This window comes from Triticum dicoccoides, chromosome 2A, assembly GCF_002162155.2.
Source record: "Triticum dicoccoides isolate Atlit2015 ecotype Zavitan chromosome 2A, WEW_v2.0, whole genome shotgun sequence".
Lineage (NCBI taxonomy): Eukaryota > Viridiplantae > Streptophyta > Magnoliopsida > Poales > Poaceae > Triticum > Triticum dicoccoides.
This window is the reverse complement of record NC_041382.1, coordinates 241,998,054-242,017,405: the sequence shown is the minus strand read 5'-3', so window position 1 is coordinate 242,017,405 and position 19,352 is coordinate 241,998,054.

The following is a 19,352-nucleotide window of genomic DNA, read 5'->3' as shown; positions in this document are numbered from 1 at the left end:
GGGGGGTTGCCCCGATCCAGATCGGGGAAGGGCGAGAGGGAGGAGTGGGAGCGAATGGGGGCGACGTGGGGGTGGGGGTTAGGGTTTTAGGGGGATAAGGTGGAGTGGGAGGGTCCGGCCGGGCCAGTGGGCTGGCCTGGCGGCCCGTCGGCTTGCTGGGCCGAGGCCTAGATGGCCAGGGGGTTCTCTCCCTCTCTTTTATATTTTTTTTTTGTTTTACCTTTTGTCTTTTTTTTTATTTATTCTTTTCTGTTTTAGTTTATCTATAAATACTTAGGCATTTTATAAAATTGTGAACCTTACACCATAATTATCTTTGTAATATTTGGCACTAACCGAACATTTTTGTTTTGATATTTGAAAATTTTTGATGTTTGACAATATTTAAATTTTTAATTTAAAAAGTTTCGAACCGTCGCGAGATTAGCAACAGTAAACGAGGTGACGTGGCATCATTAGCAAAGGCCCACTGTAGCTTAAATACCCGGGCGTCACACCAGTACCATCTAATCTCAAACCTTAGTTCATCTCTTGTATCCAATCTTTGCCTCAAAACCTCAGATTGGTACCTGTGGGTTGCTAGTAGTGTTGATTACTCCGTGTAGTTGATGCTAGTTGGTTTATTCGGTGGATTGCTAGTAGTGTTGGCTATATGTTCAGATCCATTATGCATATTAACACCCCTGTGAGTATGAACATGAATATGATTTGTGAGTAGTTATGTTTGTTCCTGAGGACATGGGAGAAGTCTTGCTATAAGTAGTCATGTGCATTTGGTATTCGTTTGATATTTTGAGGAGATGTATGTTGTCTTTCCTCTAGTGATGTCATGTGAACGTCAACTACATGACACTTCACCATTGTTTGGGCCTAGAGGAAGGCATTGGGGAGTAATAAGTAGATGATGGGTTGCTAGAGTGGCAGAAGCTTAAACCCTAGTTTATGAGTTGCTTCGTAATGGGCTGATTTGGATCCATATGTTTCATGCTATGGTTAGGTTTACCTTAATACTTCTTTTGTAGTTGCGGATGCTTGCAATAGGGGTTAATCATATGTGGGATGCTTTTCCAAGGAAGGGCAGTACCCAAGCACCGGTCCACCCACATATCAAATTATCAAAGTGCCGAACGCGAATCATGTGAGCGTGATAAAAACTAGCTTGACTATAATTCCCATGCATCGTCGGGAGCTTTTCCTTTATATAAGAGTTTGTCCAGTCTTGTACTTTGCTACAAAAAGGATTGGTCCATCTTACTGCACCTTATTTACTTTTATTACTTGTTACCCATTACAAATTACCTTATCACAAAACTATCTGTTACCGACAATTTTAGTGCTTGCAGAGAATACCTTACTGAAAACTGCTTATCATTTCCTTCTGCTCCTCGTTGGGTTTGACACTCTTACTTATCAAAAGGACTACAATAGATCCCCTATTCTTGTGGGCCATAAAGACTATTTTCTGACGCCGTTGCCGGGGGGTGAAGCGCCTTTGGTAGGTGGAATTTGGTAAGGACAAATTTATATAGTGTGCTGAAATTTACTTTCACTTGTTACTATGGAACATAATCCTTTGAGGGGCTTGTTCGGGGTATCTTCGCCCCGACCAGTAGAGCAAAGAGTTGCTCCTCAACCTACTGAACCTACTGAAAATGTTTATTTTGAAATTCCTTCGGGTATGATAGAGAAACTGCTAGCTAATCCTTTTACAGGAGATGGAACATGACATCTCGATTTGCACCTAATCTATGTGGATGAAGTTTGTGGATTATTTAAGCTTGCAGGCGTAACACCCCGGTAGTTAACCTATAGTAACCACACACCCTAATGGTGCCATGTCATCGCATTTAATTTTCTAAACCTCACTTTGATCCAAACCTAATTCAAACTCAAATTTAAATAAAGTCAAATTATTATTTCGTCAAGCGGTAGAAAAAAATGTTCGCTGGGTTGCAAAAAGTTCACTAACTAATTCTTATGTATAATCCAACATTATTTGAGCTATTAAAATGCCCTTAAATGTTTTAAACTGGAACAAACAGCCCAAAAATAAATCGTTTCTATTTAAACAAAACTCAAATGAGATCAATTAATCTCTGAACTTTTTGAGGCAGTGCAGAATATTGCATAATAATTATTTTGGCAAGTTATACATTTTACTAAATACATTTAGTGCCCAAAAGGAATGCAAACCGTGAGGAAAATCAAACCACAAAAAGAAAAGTTAAAAGAGGTAGAACCTACTGTGCACTTAGGCTTTAATTCTATAGTATAAGGCCCAGCCCACCCCTGCACCTTCTCCTATCTCTGTTCACAGGGGGCATGCTGGGCGAGCGCTATGGCCGCGTGTCGAGCATCCGCCGCCTTCCCGCGTGGTTAAGGTCGTCCCCGCACCTCTCTGGAACCCTAGCACCATTTCCCCTTTCCCCCGCACCGCTTTACTTCTCCCCTACGCTCGCCGGATGCCGTCGTCACCATGGCCCCGTCGCAGGCGTGTCTACCGGCCACCGTCCTCTGTCCTATGCTGTCCAGGAGCTCCGTCATGTTCATCTCCTTCGACTACTTCACTGGATCGAGCTCGGGGAACCACGTCGATGCTGCCCTCATCTGTTTTCTCCGTCGCGGCCACCACGGCCTCGCTGTCGATGCCGCCGCTCTGGTCCACCCCGGTCCTCCCCGAGCACGCCAACGGACTCAACGTGAGCTCCTCCTTCGGATCCCCATTTCCCCCCTTCGATTTATACGCCGTAGGCCGCCATCACCGTCGTGCCCGAGCTTCCGCGGACGTGTACGTGTGTCCGTACTGCCGCTGCTCTGCCTCTTCTCCTTGCGAACTGCTACTGCTCTTCACCGTTGTGTGGCACTGCTGCTACTCTCCTGCGCTAGCTGCCGCTACTACTACTGTCGCTGTTTTGGTCTGCTGCTTCCCACCGGGCTATTCTGCTTGCCGCTGCCTGCGCTGCTGTCCGCCGCCGCTCGCTCCATGTCGTTGCCTACTATGCTGCTAGTGCTGCTATTGCCGCACACTCTAGAGTGCCACTCCTGCACGCAGCCACTCTTGGCTGGCCATGGCCGACGTGGCCTTTGTGTCATGCGTGCTAGCCAGCGTGGCTTGAGCCACTACCAAACGGCCGGCCATTAGATTAGGATTTAATCTTACTTAGCTAACCTCAAACCGGTATTAGTACTAACCTTACATACTAATTAGTGTATGACTTATGGCCCCCACCACTAATTGGGCTAATTAAAAAATCTGTCAAACAAATGGCCCTATGACACATGAGCCCCACTGCCTAGTTTTGACCAGTCAACCCAGGAAATGTTGAGTGTTCACCCTGTTGACTCAGCACACCCCTGGCCCCACTTTCAGCCTCTAATGCACTGCTGGGTTCACTGGACCGGGTGCATCTAGTATTTTAGGTGTATTTTCGAATTAATATTAAATCCAGAAATTTCAAAAAATGTTTAAAACTCTGAAAATTAATATAAAATAAACCGTAACTCGGATGGAAAAACTTTGTACATGAAAGTTGATCAGAACGACGAGACGAATCCGAGTACGCAGTCCGTTCGTCCGCCACACATCCCTAGCAGAGCGAACACGCAACTTTCCTCCTCTGGTTCATCTGCCCGAAAAGGCGAAACATCAGGAATACTTTCCCGGATGTTTCCCCTCTTCGCCGGTATCGCCTATCCCTATGTTAGTTCACCACTAGCACAACGTACTGTCGCGTCTTGCTTTGTGTTACATTTGATTGCTCTGTTATTTATTGTGTTCCCCCTCCGTTACTCCTTTCCGGTAGACTTCGAGACCGCTGCCGATGTCCGTGTGTTCGACTACATCGGAGATGACCCCTCCTTCTTGCCGGAGCAACCAGGCAAGCCCCCCGTTGATCACCAGATATTGCCTATTCTTCCCTCTACTGCTTGCATTAGAGTAGTGTAGCATGTTATTGCTTTCCGTTAATCCTATTCTGATGCATAGCCTGTCCTTGCTACTTCTGTTGTTACCTTTACCTGCAATCCTAAATGCTTAGTATAGGATGCTAGTATTCCATCAGTGGCCCTACATTCTTTCTCTGTCTACCATGCTAGACATATTACACATGATACATGTGGTGACTAAAGTCGGGTCAGCTCTAGAGTACCCGCAAGTGATTTCGATGTGGGGGCCTGAAAGGACAGGTGGCTCCATCCAGGTAGTGGTGGGCCTGAGTCCCCGACGGCCCCCAACTGTTACTTTGTGGTGGAGCGACAGGGCAGGCTGAGACCACCTAGGAGAGAGGTGGGCCTGGCCCTAGTCGGCATTCGCGGTTACTTCAAAATAACACGTTTAACGAGATCTGGGTATTTGATCTGAGTCTGGCCACTGGCCTATATGCACTAACCAACTACGCGGGAACAGTTATAGGCACTCGACGTCGTGGTATTAGCCGAAGCCTTCTTGATGTCAGCGACTGAGCGGCGCGCGCCAGATTGGACTGGAATGCCTGCTCTTGTATTAGGGAGGCTAGGTGTGCTTACCGGCTGCGTTCGCAACGTGCAGGTGTGCAATGGGCGATGGGCCCAGACCCCTGCACCATAGGATTTAGACCGGCGTGCTGACCTCTCTGTTGTGCCTAGGTGGTGCTGCGACGTGTTGATCTTCCGAGGCCGGGCATGACCCAGGAAAGTGTGTCCGGCCAAAGGGGATCGAGCGTGTTGGGAAATTTGGTGCACCCCTGCAGGGAAGTTTATCTATTCGAATAGCTGTGTCCCTCGGTAAAAGGACGCCCCGGAGTTGTACCTTCACGTTATGACAACTAGAACCAGATACTTAATAAAATACACCCTTCCAACTGCCAGATACAACCCGGTGATCGCTCTCTCACAGGGCGACGAGGGGAGGATCGCCGGTTAGGATTATGCTATGCGATGATACTTGGTGAACTTACCATCTACTCTCTTCTTCTGCTTCAAGATGGAGGTTGCCAGAAGCGTAGTCTTCGATAGGACTAGCTATCCCCCTCTTATTCTGGCATTCTGCAGTTCAGTCCACATATACTTCCCCTTTCATTGATACGCATGCATATGTAGTGTAGCTCCTTGCTTGAGAGTACTTTGGATGAGTACTCACGGTTGATTTGCTCCCCCTTTTCCCCCTTTTTGTACCCGGTTGTTGCGACCAGATGATGGAGTCCAGGAGCCAGAGGATCCCGAGGATGCTTCTACGTGGAGTTTGGCTTCAAGGAGTAGTTAGGAGGTCCCAGGCAGGAGGCCTCGCCTTTTCGATCGTTGCTACTTTTGTGCTAGCCTTCTTAAGGCAAACTTGTTTAACCTTATGTTTGTACTCAGATATTGTTGTTTCCGCTGACTCTTGTGTATTCGAGCTTGTGTATTCGAGCCCTCTATGCCCCTGGCTTGTAATATAAAGCTTGTATTATTTTATTTGTGTCTAGAGTTGTGTTCTGATATCTTCCCACGAGTCCCTGATCTTGGTTGTACACATTTGCGTGTATGATTAGTGTACGGTCAAATCGGGGGCGTCACAAGTTGGTATCAGAGCCGACTGCCTGTAGGAAACCCCCTTCCAACTCCTTGGCCAAAGTTGAGTCTAGTCATTACAAAACTTTTACTAACATGGTTGTGTGGCTTACGGGCCCACGTCGCCATTTGGGTGGTATTAGGATCTTTTATTCCTCGTCTATACTCTAGGACTCTCATCTCTATTCTATTCGGGTTAAAAGATTTTGCTAACTATAACTCTAGGTTCTCGTAATTAATTCCTTCCAAAGAGCCCCTTATTATAGATGATCGCCTGCTGCGCCAGAAGATTCAGAAGATACTCTCCGATGTTGTCCCGAGAACTTGTGCTCATTACGTTTGAAACTCCCTTCCACCGTCAACCCCTATAGATAACTACATGCACTTGCCATTCTTACCTTAGTCCCCAATTTCACCTATTATTACAAGATACCCCGAAATACTCGTTGTTGTTCCGAGAATCCTTGTGCCCACGGCCTTGCAGTTCCTTTTCACCTGAATACACCTACAAATTAATCCTCACACACATTGAGGATTTGTTTCTCCCTAGTTGTTCATGTGTTTCACCAAAGTCTTTGAAATACTATTTGATCTTCTGAAAATCCTCAGCAACTTATTGCTCTTGAAATTCTTGCTTGCTTGCATTATGGTTAATCCCATAAGTATAGTAATCTTATTGGCATCCTTTGCCACTATCATTTTGAGGCCATTGATTCAATAAGTGTGAATGCTCGCAATCCTGAACCAGATCCTAGAAGTCATCCTTCCAACTCAGACGCCATTTTAAACATGAGCTGGATCTCGACCAACCAAATTGCCATATAGTGTACCCCTAAGGCTATTCAACTTATCCATCCCCAATCAGAGCACTGCTTCTGATCCTTTGTCTTGGAATTCATAATTCCTTTGCATTTGAGCTTTGAGTTAGTCAGTTGTTTCTATAATCTGATCTCCTTGCATTCTTTCTTCCTCTGGTTGAGTACCGATACTCACATCAGATCTCTTATGGACCACCAGATCCTTTGTTGTATTTTGTCCGACACCGTCCTCCATATTCATTAAATTTGTGAGCCTTTCATGGGATACATAATGCCCTTGGTAAATTGTATCCCCTGCTTTTCTCAACCATGCTCTGCTCCTGAGCTTGAGTTATTCGCTCTTGTAGTTGGGGGTATGTGTTCATAAGATGCCCCGATGGGTTAGACCTATGCCTTCCTTACTCTGTGTGAACCCGAAGGATTTCACGGGTCATAATTATCTAGTATTGCACCAGGTAAAACATTCGACAACTAATGTCATTTTTGAAAAGCGAGAGGTGAATGGAAGGTTATACATTGAAGAAGTGGGAGTCGACCTTGAACTTTGTGTTCATGCCCATGGACACGATGTATATCCTATCATGGAAGCTTCTTGTAATAATAACTATTCCTTTGATATAATATCATTTGGTATCTATGAATTGATCATTTGCAATCGTGGTTCTGATCATATTTTCTCCTTGATTCCATTTCTCGGACTAGTTAAAGCACTTGTCTTCTACAGATGAATACACCTCTGCAACCTCTATTATGTTCTACCTTCGAGTATTACCCCCTGGTATCTCGAGATTATCACGGGACTACATAACATCGTATGAGTTCTTCATCAACTATTATTTCTCACCGATTCCAATTTTTCATGGGTTCTGAGTTGTTAGTCGCTCAAGAACACCGATATGTGAACCGATTTTGCATTCCGGTTCGGTAACTCTTAGTAATTTCCATTGCTTATGAGTTTCAAAATCCTTCAAGTCATTCCTAGCCTGATTGGCTATATCATTATCATGCTAAATTTTAACTGTGCTATCTGGTCCTTCTTCCCAGAGCACAATCTTTGACGATAAGCTAAGCTTACGTTGATCTTCCTCGTCATATCATTTCGCCTTGAACAGCAAGCTTGATTTCGAGTTTGTGTCATACCCGTGATTCCAATAACCTTGCGCTTCATCATTCCTTTGACTTGATGTCATCGCCAATCGATAACATCTTCATCAACATTCTGGGTTCTTCTGAGATATCTATCGAATTCTTGATGTGAAATACCATCCTTGCCCCTCGATGATTTGTGTTATCATCGGCAACTTTATTACCATCCCTCCAACACAAACTTGTTCATGTTTTGTGTTATACCTTGAGTTCCTTGCTATCCAACATTTGTTCTTCTTTACCTTGGAGTATTACCATCTTTTATGTCAAGAATGTCGTGAGACTTTCATCACCTAATAAGAATTCTTGATACAAGTGATACTTCTCGCCATCTGCGTTCATTTCTTGGTCCTCGTGTTGTTCCTAACCGGGATACCGACAAATGAACTATGGTGTGTGAATTCGAAACTTCTAGCAACCCTATTGCTTTGAAGTGAATGTCTGATAGTTTCATACTAAGTCTTTTGGTTATTGGATCACCATCCTAACATTGATCATGCCATCTAAAGCCCATATTTCGTGTGCGCCTTTGAACCAATGCTTAATTGTGTATGTTTTCCCCGATCATACATCATTATATCATTTTGATTTGATAATTGTTATCTCCTTGTTCACATAACTATGGAAATCCATCTTTTTGGAAATCTCGATGAGTCCATCAGCCACCCCCTCATCCTCTCCTTGGTTTAACGATGAACTCTTGATTCGGAACTTGCTTCCATAGTCCATTTCCCAGGAATCTTACAATGTCATCTCGTTAATCTGTGTTGCACCTTTTCTTCTCAGGCATCCTGAGCTTGGGGTATCCTGACACCAATCAGACCCGAATCTCGATTAAATATGATGGTTGTGACATATTTCCAAGAGTTATAACATTGGTCTTTATGTGACCCGGTAAGATGATGTCGTGCCTAGCACACCTGGCCCGAGGCCCTATTGTTATAGATTCCTTTTCAGCAAGGTTATCCATTCTTCCATCAGGAAATTGTAAGACTTATTCTACAAGTTATTCCTGATGGATCCTTTGTGTTTCCAAAGTCTGACCTTCACCATGTTGACCATGTCAATGCTATCTCGAAGCATGTATGTGGTACTCTGATCTTCAAAAAGAACATTTGAAGCACAATGCTACTTTCGGATGTGGGGCTCTGGCTAAACCTTACGGTTCGAACACTGGGGTGCGCGCGAAGTCTTTCCCTCCTACCGATCAACGCTCTAGCTCACTAGATCTTGCGGACAAACTCGACGAACTCACAACACAGAAAGACACAGGGTTTATACTGGTTCGGGCTACCGTTGTGGTGTAATACCCTACTCCAGTGTGGTGGTGGTGGATTGCCTCTTGGGCTGATGATGAGCAATACAAGGGAAGAACAGCCTCCTGAGGTTGAGGTGTTCTTGCGTGTGAATTTGTGGTGGGTCTCCGGGTCTCCTCGAGCTAAGATCCCGTCCCCCCATCCACTGTGGTGGCTCGTCCTATTTATAGAGGCGCTTGTCTTCTTCCCAAATATTGAGCGGGAAGGGAGCCAACAATGGCGGGCTAATTTGAAGGGGGGACAGCTAGTACAAGCTATCCTGACAAAAGTAGTCTTCGCCTGTGCAAAGATCTGGTGGTGACGCTGTCTTGGGCTTCACGATGACCTCCGTCTTGCAGTCCATGGTCTTGGTCTTGTTGAACCAAAATGGCAACCTTTGCCTGAGGCCTCGGTACTCCGTGGCTGCGCTTGCCTCCTTTGCACCAAAGGGGAAACAAGGACGCTACGCGTGTTGGCGCCCGCCTGGTGTCGATCGTCATGGCTCATGTCACGAGATCCTCGTGAGGTTTGCCTCACCTTGATATCTCCGCTCCTTGTGAGCCTGCCTAGCTAGGCCACTTAGAGGAGGTCTTGCATCGTCCGCCTCGCGAGGCTTGGCCCCTCGCGAGTGTCTTAGATGCTTTGTTGGTGAAGATGGGACATACGACCTGCTGGCTCCGCCACGCCATGGGCTGCAGGCAGGCATGTATGGGGACCCCCATTCCCAGAATGCCGGTAGTAGCCCCCGGGCCCAAGGTGCGCGCGGGCTTGGCTTCGCGGTGAAGCCAAGGGTCAAGTTCGGAGCACCGCAGGCCTCAAAAGCCTGTGGCCTCGGTTGACGTGTGGCGGTTGATTGGACGTGGGTGTCTCCGCTTCCCCACGTTGCCTCGATGACTGCATGACTTGACAAGTCCCTCCGACATGCAAGGGAAACCATCCATACCTGCGATCATGGGAGACGCCGATTGGCCTTCTCTTGTTATAAATGGGGAGGGGGCGGAGCCCCCATTGCCCATCTCTTCCTCGCTTGCTCGCTTCTTCCTCCTTGCTCTACTTCTTGCTCCAATGGCGCCCATTAGAAGGTCCTCCGCCGAAGAGAAGGGGAAAACCCCCCAGGATGTCCCTGAGCCACTCTCGCTGACGAAGAGATCAATCCATCGTCGTGACGAAGCGGCGATGCAGGTGGTGGCGAGGCCTTTGTGCGAGCGGCCTCCACCGGGGTATCCGCTACCCCTGTACGCCCAAGTCGAGGACTCGAGAGGATGAAGTGACGAGCTACGCCACACACGCCGCATCCGGGGTCGCTGCGCCACGACGACGCGTGCCTTCCACGCCGCGGACTCCTCGCGTGAGTTGGTGCTATGGGTGCCGATGCCTCTGAGCTCCTGGATCCGCTTCCCGCGGTTCTTCTCTGACGTGATGCCGCCGAGGGGACCTCTCGAGCTCTGGCTGCAGTACGCCGACTGCAGCACCCCGTCGACCGGATCGAAGATTTGAAGCGCTCCCCTCTGACAAGATCTTCATGACTCGCGGCTGGGGTGAGGTCGCACGGCTCTGTCGTGCGAGGGTCCCCTTTGCGATCCACTTCAAGTATGATGGCGCCTCCATGCTCTCCTTCAAGGTCTTCGATGCCGAGGGCCGCCGCCTGGAGTGCAGCTCCGGAGAGGAGCACAAGGCTGATGCGCACTCCACTCGCGACCACTCCAGCAGCAGCAGCCCTTCGGAATCCAGCAGCTCTCCTAAGCTCTACGAGACTCCGGAGACGAGCGACGACAGCTACGTGCCCCCGAGTTCTCGCCGCACTCAGAGCAGTGCTGTGGCGTCCGGCCGCCGCCGCGGCTGATCTGGATGGGGTTAGCGCTGGCCTCCCGTGTCCCACTGTTGATGATGGCGTCCGCCACAAAAGGATGTAGATAGGATTCACCTTAGCATCAGCTTTTGTTTCCTGCGAGAATCATGAATCACCCCGTGGGGGCATGTAAGGATCTGCAATGCCTTTGTACTTATCTTCCTTGTTATGAAGATTTGATGAACGCGTGTCCCGTTAAGGCTCGGTCTCCCCTTTATTTCCTCGTGATAGCTTGTTGCTCTACGCTAACGAGTCCCGGTCCCAAGGCGGCTATAGCCGTCGCTGGTATGCTAGGTCGTGATGCCGTGGTCAAGGCCAGGAGGTGCACGGCCCGAGGTCCAGTAAGAGCCCCTGAGGCGCGATGCTCATGATGTACCCCTTAGCGCCCAAGCGGCCATGGTAAGGAAAGAAAGGAAGATGACTTGGCCGCAATGGGGTTGCGGAATGGTGTGAGCGACTATTAGGCCCAAATATTTAGCCGATCCGAGGGCGGGACTTATCTTGCTGACTTCATGGTGATTCCTGATGTTGCGCTAGGGCTGTGCGCCAACTTACGCGACGTAGCTAGGCCGGTCCATACGAGTTTTCCTTCTCCCGAGCTCTTCTTAGTGCTCTACGTCCTCAGGTCACGGCCCTCGAGCGAGCTCAGCCGCCACTGGTATGCCAGGTCACGATGCCGTGGTCAAGGCCAGGGGGTGAGGGCTGGAGAGCCTGTAAGAGCTCCTGAGTCGCGATGCTCAGGAGCCCCCCTTTTAACGTGCAAGCAAATTGCATAGAGCGAACGGACCCGTGGTGGGCGGTGATCGAGAAGGTGATAGCAGTTGGCAGGTTAAGCATGAAGAGCAGATCGAGTTGGATAAATGCAGGAAGATACATGCCACTGGGTCTGGCCCGAGCGGCGTGGGGATGATGCAACCCGAGGGGAGCCCCCAACAAGGTAAGCTAAAGACATGAGCAAAGGGATACATGCCATAGGGACGGACCCACGTGGCCTGGGAATAATGCAGCCCGAGGGGCGCTCCCAGCTTAAATGAACTTGGAAGATGTCACCTGGTTCTGTAGACGAAGTAGAGTTGGTGCAGCTGAAGCCACGCGTTGAAGGAATGGCTCCTCATGAGACACCGGGACCCTGAACCTCGGGAGGCTCTGGGGGCTCCGGAGGTTCCCTGAAGACCGTCCCCATCTCCTCTAGAACGGCGTGGAACCTGGCCTCCTGAGCTGCCAGGACTTGCCGCACGTTGCGCTGATAGGCTGATGCCATGCTCGGCAAGCCGAAGGACATGCGAACATATCTGTGTGGTGGACCCTCACAGCGGCTCGCACGTGATGGCCAGAGGCGTTCCTGAGATGCGTCCCTGTTGAGCCCTGGGATGTCGATGCAGATGCACAGTTCAACATCCTCGCCTGGATGGTCAGTCGCGCTCGGCGAGCGGCTGTCACCGTGCATGGCTCTCGTGTCTTATAGCTCTTGGGTGGTCTTGGTGATGAACTCCTAGGTGGTGGGCACTCCTTGCCGTGTGCTCTCCTGAGGAAAGCGTGCCATGAAGCATGCTTCCAAGTGGTGCCCAAGCGCCTCCCTCATGAGGTTGGCAAGGTCTGAGGCTCTCCAAAAGAGAGCCCCCGAGCCCTGCCCAAGGAGGGCGCCGGGCACACTTTCCTATGCGGTGGAGGGAGGCGCCCCTGGAGCGGGCGCTAATCCTGACGAGGCTCCTGACGCGATGCCATCTTCTTGGGGTCCTGCGCGGCGCGACTGCTTCTTCTTGGGGGTGGTCTCCGGAGGGCCTTCACTTTTGCTGTCAGGGTTGTCGATTGCTGCGGCTTGGAAGGCGCGCTCAAGGGAGCACATCGCATCCCTTTCTTCACATGGGACCGTGATGATTCCCCAGCTTCCTGGCATCTTGAGGGAGTTGTAGCCATGGCGAGTGACTGCCATGAACTTGGCCAGGGCTGGATACCTGAGGATGGCATTGTACGGCAGGCGGATGTGCGTGACGTCAAAGTCGATGAGCTCGTGCAGTAGTTCTTGTGCTCCCCGAAGGTGATAGGCAGGCGGACTTGCCCTATCGGTGTGGTGGAACCGTCAGTCACTCCTGAGAAAGGCTTGGTAGGCTAGAGCTGCTCATAGGGCACTTGGAGGTTGTCGAACGTGTCGACGGATTGGACATTGAGCCCTGCGCCACCGTCGATGAGAGTCTTGGTGACTTGCACATTGCTGATGACTGGGGAGCACAGCATCGGGAGTGTGCCAGCGGTGGCTGCGCACTTGAGCTGGTCGGACGAGTTGAAGGTGATGGCGCATTGGGGCCACCTGAGCGGGCGGGTGGCCTCGAGCTTGGGGAGCACCGCGTTCACTCCGCGAGCGAACTGTTTGAAGATGCCTGAGAGGCTGGGGCCTGAGCACCGTCCAAGATGCAAGCGATGGCACACGGCTCCTGGAAGCCCCCAGCCCCCTCGTCCTGGTGGTGGTCGACGTTCCTTCTTGGCGGCAGCAACGGGGGAAGACCGGCGTTGCCCTGGGGGCGATCCTCACAAGGCAGGTCCCTCCATGCGCCCTCACGAGGTTGGTCCTACCAGCGGTCGTCACGAGGCCGGTCGCGCCACTCCTGGCGCGGACCATGGTCGTCCCAGCGCCCGCCTCCGCATCCTCCTCCGTGGCCATAGCCCCGGTCGTTGCGCTCGTTGCATCGATCAAAGCGTCCGTCCGGTATGGCTCTGAGCTCTTGACAATCGCTGGTGTTATGGGTCTTCAGGTTGTGGAAAGCGCAGAACGGACGGCCGTTCATGGATGACTCGGGCTGATCTCTTCCTTGCTTGGTGTCAGGCTGCGCTGCGAGCACCATTGCCTCTTTGCGCTTCACGTCCTTGAGTTTGGCCTTCTTCTCCTCCACTCCTACAGCTGGCAGCTCAAGGAGAGAGAGGCGCCCCTCCTCAGCTCTTGCGCACTTGGTCGCCAGGTTGAACAACTCCTGAGATGTGCAAAGCTCCTCATGGATAGCCAGCTCTTCCTTCATCTTGATGTCACGGACGCCGTCTGAGAGCACGGAGATTATGGCCTCGTCCGTGACCTTGGGGATCTTGAGGCGGGTATTGTTGAAGCGCTGGATGTACTTCTGAAGGGTCTCTCCTGGCTGTTGCTTGATGCGACGTAGATCACCCACGGCTGGTGGGCGGTCGCGAGTGCCCTGGAAGTTGGCGACAAAGCTGTCGCGCATCTCGTCCCAGGAGGAGAACGAGCTGTGCTGTAGGTTCAGGAGCCAGGAGCGGGCCCCATCCTTGAGAGCCATGGGAAACCAGTTCGCCATGACTTTTTCGTCGCCGTTGGCCGCTTCGATGCTCAGCTCATAGAGCTGCAGAAACTCCATGGGGGCGGCGGTGCCGTCGTATCGAGGAGGTAGATCTGGCTTGAACTTGCCTGGCTAGGCGATGCCATGCAGTTCGAGGGTGAAGGCACGGCAGCCAGCCGTGGTCGCCGGGGCCTACTTCTGAGGCGGAGCTTGGTCTTGGCAAGGTCCGCGCTGCGCCACTGTGGGCGGCACACGGTTTTGATGAGGTGGCGCGGGGAGCGCCGGTGCAGCTTCTCGCGGCCACGGGATTTCTTGGCAGCTTCTTTCTTCACGCTCGGGCGCCAGGCGCGATGGATCATGCCGCGGAGGCGAGCGCCTTGGTGCCAAGGCACTGTCTTGCGGTCGAGGCGGTAGAGGCACGCCATGAGCCCCGTCGCCCGCGGCTGATTAAGGTGGAGGCACAAAGTGGGACAGCGCCGAAGAGCCCCCTGCGGCACGGACGAGCTCGGCGACGCGGTCGAGCCACTCCTCATAGAGGTCGTCGACGAGGCCGTAACACAGGAGCTCGTTCACCGCGATGAGTGCTACCTCTTGAGCACTGCATTAGATTTCCCCGAAGAGGAGAGGATGATGCAGCAAAGTAGCGTAAGTATTTCCCTCAGTTTTTGAGAACCAAGGTATCAATTCAGTAGGAGGCTACGCAGGAGTACCTTGTACCTACACAAAAACAATAGCTCAACGCAACCAACGCGCTTAGGGGTTGTCAATCCCTTCACGGTCACATACAAAAGTGAGATCTGATAGAGATGATAAATAATATTTTTGGTATTTTTGGTATAGAGATGCAAAGTAAAAAGTAAAAGGCAAAGTAAAAGCGAAGCAATAATAAAGTGATGGAGATTGATATGATGAGAAAGAGACCCAAGGGCCATAGGTTTCACTAGTGGCTTCTCTCAAGAGCATAAGTATTCTATAGTGGGTGAACAAATTACTGTTGAGCAATTGACAGAATTGAGCATAGATATGAGAATATCTAGGTATGATCATGTATATAGGCATCACGTCCGAGACAAGTAGACCGACTCCTGCCTGCATCTACTACTATTACTCCAGTCATCGACAGCTATCCAGCATGCATCTAGAGTATTAAGTTAGAAACAGAGTAACGCCTTAAGCAAGATGACATGATGTAGAGGGATAGTTTCATGCAATATGATAAAAACCCCATCTTGTTATCCTCGATGGCAACAATACAATACGTGCCTTTCTACCCCTTCTGTCACTAGGAAAGGACACTGCAAGATCGAACCCAAAGCTAAGCACTTCTCCCATGGCAAGAACAACCAATCTAGTAGGCCAAACCAAACTGATAATTCGAAGAGACTTGCAAAGATAACCAATCATACATAAAAGAATTCAGAGAAGATTCAAATATTATTCATAGATAGACTTGATCATAAACCCACAATTCATCGGTCTCAACAAACACACCGCAAAAATAAGATTACATCGAATAGATCTCCACAAGAGAGGGGGAGAACATTGTATTGAGATCCAAAAAGAGAGAAGAAGCCATCTAGCTACTAACTATGGACCCGTAGGTCTGAAATAAACTACTCACACTTCATCGGAGGGGCTTGGATGATGATGTAGAAGCCCTCCGTGATCGATGCCCCCTCCGGCGGAGCTCCGGAACAGGCCCCAAGATGGGATCTCGTGGATACAAAAAGTTGCAGCGGTGGAATTAGGTTTCTGGCTCCGTATCTGATCGTTTGGGGGTACGTGGATATATATAGGAGGAAGAAGTACGTCGGTGGAGCAACAGGGGGCCAATGAGGGTGGAGGGCGCGCCTAGGGGGGGGGCAGGCGCGCCCCCTACCTCGTGGCCTCTTGTTAATTGGCTTGACATAGGGTCCAAGTCTCCTGAGTTGTATTCGGTGAGAAAATCACGTTCCCGAAGGTTTCATTCCGTTTGGACTCCGTTTGATATTCCTTTTCTTCGAAACCCTAAAACAGGCAAAAAACAACAATTCTAGGCTGGGCCTCCAGTTAATAGGTTAGTCCCAAAAATAATATAAAAGTGGATAATAAAGCCCAATATAGTCCTAAACAGTAGATAATATAGCATGGAGCAATCAGAAATTATAGACATGTTGGAGACGTATCAAGCATCCCCAAGCTTAATTCCTGCTCGTCCTCGAGTAGCTAAATGATAAAAAGAGAATTTTTGATGCGGAGTGCTACTTGGCATAATTTTAATGTAATTCTTCTTAATTGTGGTATGAATATTCAGATCCGAAAGATTCAAGACAAAAGTTCATATTGACATAAAAATGATAATACTTCAAGCATACTAAGTAAGCAATTATGTCTTCTCAAAATAACATGGCCAAAGAAATATATAGTTTAGTCATGTTTCATTTTCGTCACACAAGAATGCTCTCATCATGCACAACCCCGATGACGAGCCAAGCAATTGTTTCATACTTTAGTAATCTCAAACCTATAAACTTTCACGCAATATATGAGCGCGAGCCATGGACATAGCACTATAGGTGGAATAGAATATAATGAAGGGGGTTATGCGGAGAAGACAAAAAAGGAGAAAGTCTCACATCAACGAGGCTAATCAATGGGCTATGGAGATGCCCACCGATTGATGTTAATGCAAGGAGTAGGGATTTCCATGCGCGCAACAGATGCACTAGAGCTATAAATGTATGAAAGCTCAACAAAAGAAACTAGTGGGTGTGCATCCAACTTGCTTGCTCACGAAGACCTAGGACACTTGAGGAGGCCCATTGTTGGAATATACAAGCCAAGTTCTATAATGAAAAATTCCCACTAGTATATGAAAGTGATAACATGAGAGACTCTCTACTATGAAGATCATGGTGCTACTTTGAAGCACAAGTGTGGTAAAAGGATAGTAACATTGTCCCTTCTCTCTTTTTCTCTCATTTTTTGGGGGCCTTTTCTTTTTTTTGTATGGCCTTTTTTTATTCCTCACTTGGGACAATGCTCTAATAATGATGATCATCACACTTCTATTTATTTACAACTCAATGATTACAACTCGATACTAGAACAAAGATGACTCTATATGAATGCCTCCGGCGGTGTACCAGGATATGCAATGAACCAAGAGTGACATGTATGAAAGAATTATGAACGGTGGCTTTGCCACAAATACTATGTCAACTACATGATCATGCTAAGCAATATGACAATGATGAATGTGTCATGATGAACGGAATGATGGAAAGTTGCATGCCATAATAGGTAGGTATGGTGGATGTTTTGAGGAAGATATAAGGAGGTTTATGTGTGAAAGAGCGTATCATATCACGGGGTTTGGATGCACCGACGAAGTTTGCGCCAACTCTCAATGTGAGAAAGGGCAATGCACGGTACCGAAGAGGCTAGCAAGGATGGAAGGGTGAGAGTGCGTATAATCCATGGACTCAACATTAGTCATAAATAACTCACATACTTATTCCAAAAATCTACAAGTCATCAAAAACCTCGGCACTATGCGCATGCTCCAAGGGGGATAGATTGGTAGGAAAAGACCATCGCTCGTCCCCGACCGCCACTCATAAGGAGGACAATCAAATAACACCTCATGTTTCAAATTTGTTGCATAACGTTTACCATACGTGCATGCTACGGGACTTGCAAACTTCAACACAAGTATTTCTCAATTTCACAACTACTCAACTAGCATGACTTTGATATTATTACCTCCATATCTCAAAACAATCATCAAGCATCAAACTTTTCTTAGTATTCAACACACTCATAAGAAAGTTTTATTATTAATCTTGCATACCAAGCATATTAGGATTTTAAACAAATTACCATGCTATTAAGACTCTCAAAATAATATAAGTGAAGCATGAGAGATCAATAGTTTCTATAAAACGAATCCACCACCGTGCTCTAAAAGATATAAGTGAAGCACTAGAGCAAAACTATAAAGCTGAAAAGATATAAGTGAAGCACATAGAGTATTCTATCTAATTCCAAATTATGTATGGCTCTCTCAAAAGGTGTGTACAGCAAGGACGATTGTGGTAGACTAACAAACAAAGACTCAAATCATAAAATATGCTCCAAGCAAAACACATACCATGTGGTGAATAAAAATATAGCTCCAAGTAAAGTTACCGATAGAAGTAGACGAAAGACGGGATACCTTCCGGGGCATCCCCAAGCTTTGGCTTTTAGGTATCCTTAGATTATCTTGTAGGTGCCATGGGCATCCCCAAGCCTATGCTCTTGCCACTCCTTGTTCCATAATCCATCAAATCTTTACCCAAAACTTGAAAACTTCACAACACAAAACTCAAAGTAGAAAATCTTGTGAGCTCCGTTAGCGAAAGAAAACAAAAGACCACTTCAAGGTACTGTAATGAACTCATTCTTTATTTATATGGGTGTTATACCTACTGTATTCCAACTTCTCTATGGTTTATAAACTATTTTACTAGCCATAGATTCATCAAAATAAGCAAACAACACACGAAAAACAGAATCTGTGAAAAACAGAATAGTATGTAGTAATATGTCTCTAGCACAAGATCTCGAATCCCAAAAATTCTAAAATAAATTTCTTGACGTGAGTAATTTATCTATTAAACATCTTCAAAAATAATTAACTAAATATCGCTTTCCAAATAAAAATGACAGCAGTTCTCGTGAGCGCTAAAGTTTCTGTTTTTTACAGCAAGTTCAACACGACTTTCCCTAAGTCTCCCCAACTGTTCTACTTGGCACAAACACTAATTAAACACACAAAAAACACAACCAAAACAGAGTATAGATAAATTATTTATTAATAAACAGGAGCAAAAATCAAGGAATAAAAATAAAATTTGGTTGCCTCCCAACAAGCGCTAACGTTTAACGCCCCTAGCTAGGCATAACAAGCAAGAATAGATCTAGGTATTGCCATCTTTGGTAGGCAATCCATAAGTGGATCTCATGATAGATTCATATGGTAATTTTATTTTCTTTCTAGGGAATTGTTCCATGCCCTTTTTAATGGAAATTGAAATCTAATATTCCCTTCCTTCATATCAATAATTGCACCAACCGTTCTAAGGAAAGGTCTACCGATAATAATAATAGGGCAAGAAGGATTGCAATCTATATCAAGAACGATAAAATCTACGGGCACATAATTCCTATTTGCAACAATAAGAACATCATTAATTCTTCCCATAGGTTTCTTAATAGTGGAATCCGCAAGATGCAAGTTTAGAGAGCAATCATCAAAATCACAAAAATCTAGCAAATCACACAAAGTTTTGGGAAGAGTAGAGACACTAGCACCCAAATCACACAAAGCATAAAACTCATAATCTTTAATTTTAATTTTAATAGTAGGTTCCCACTCATAATAAAGTTTTCTAGGGATAGAAACTTTTAACTC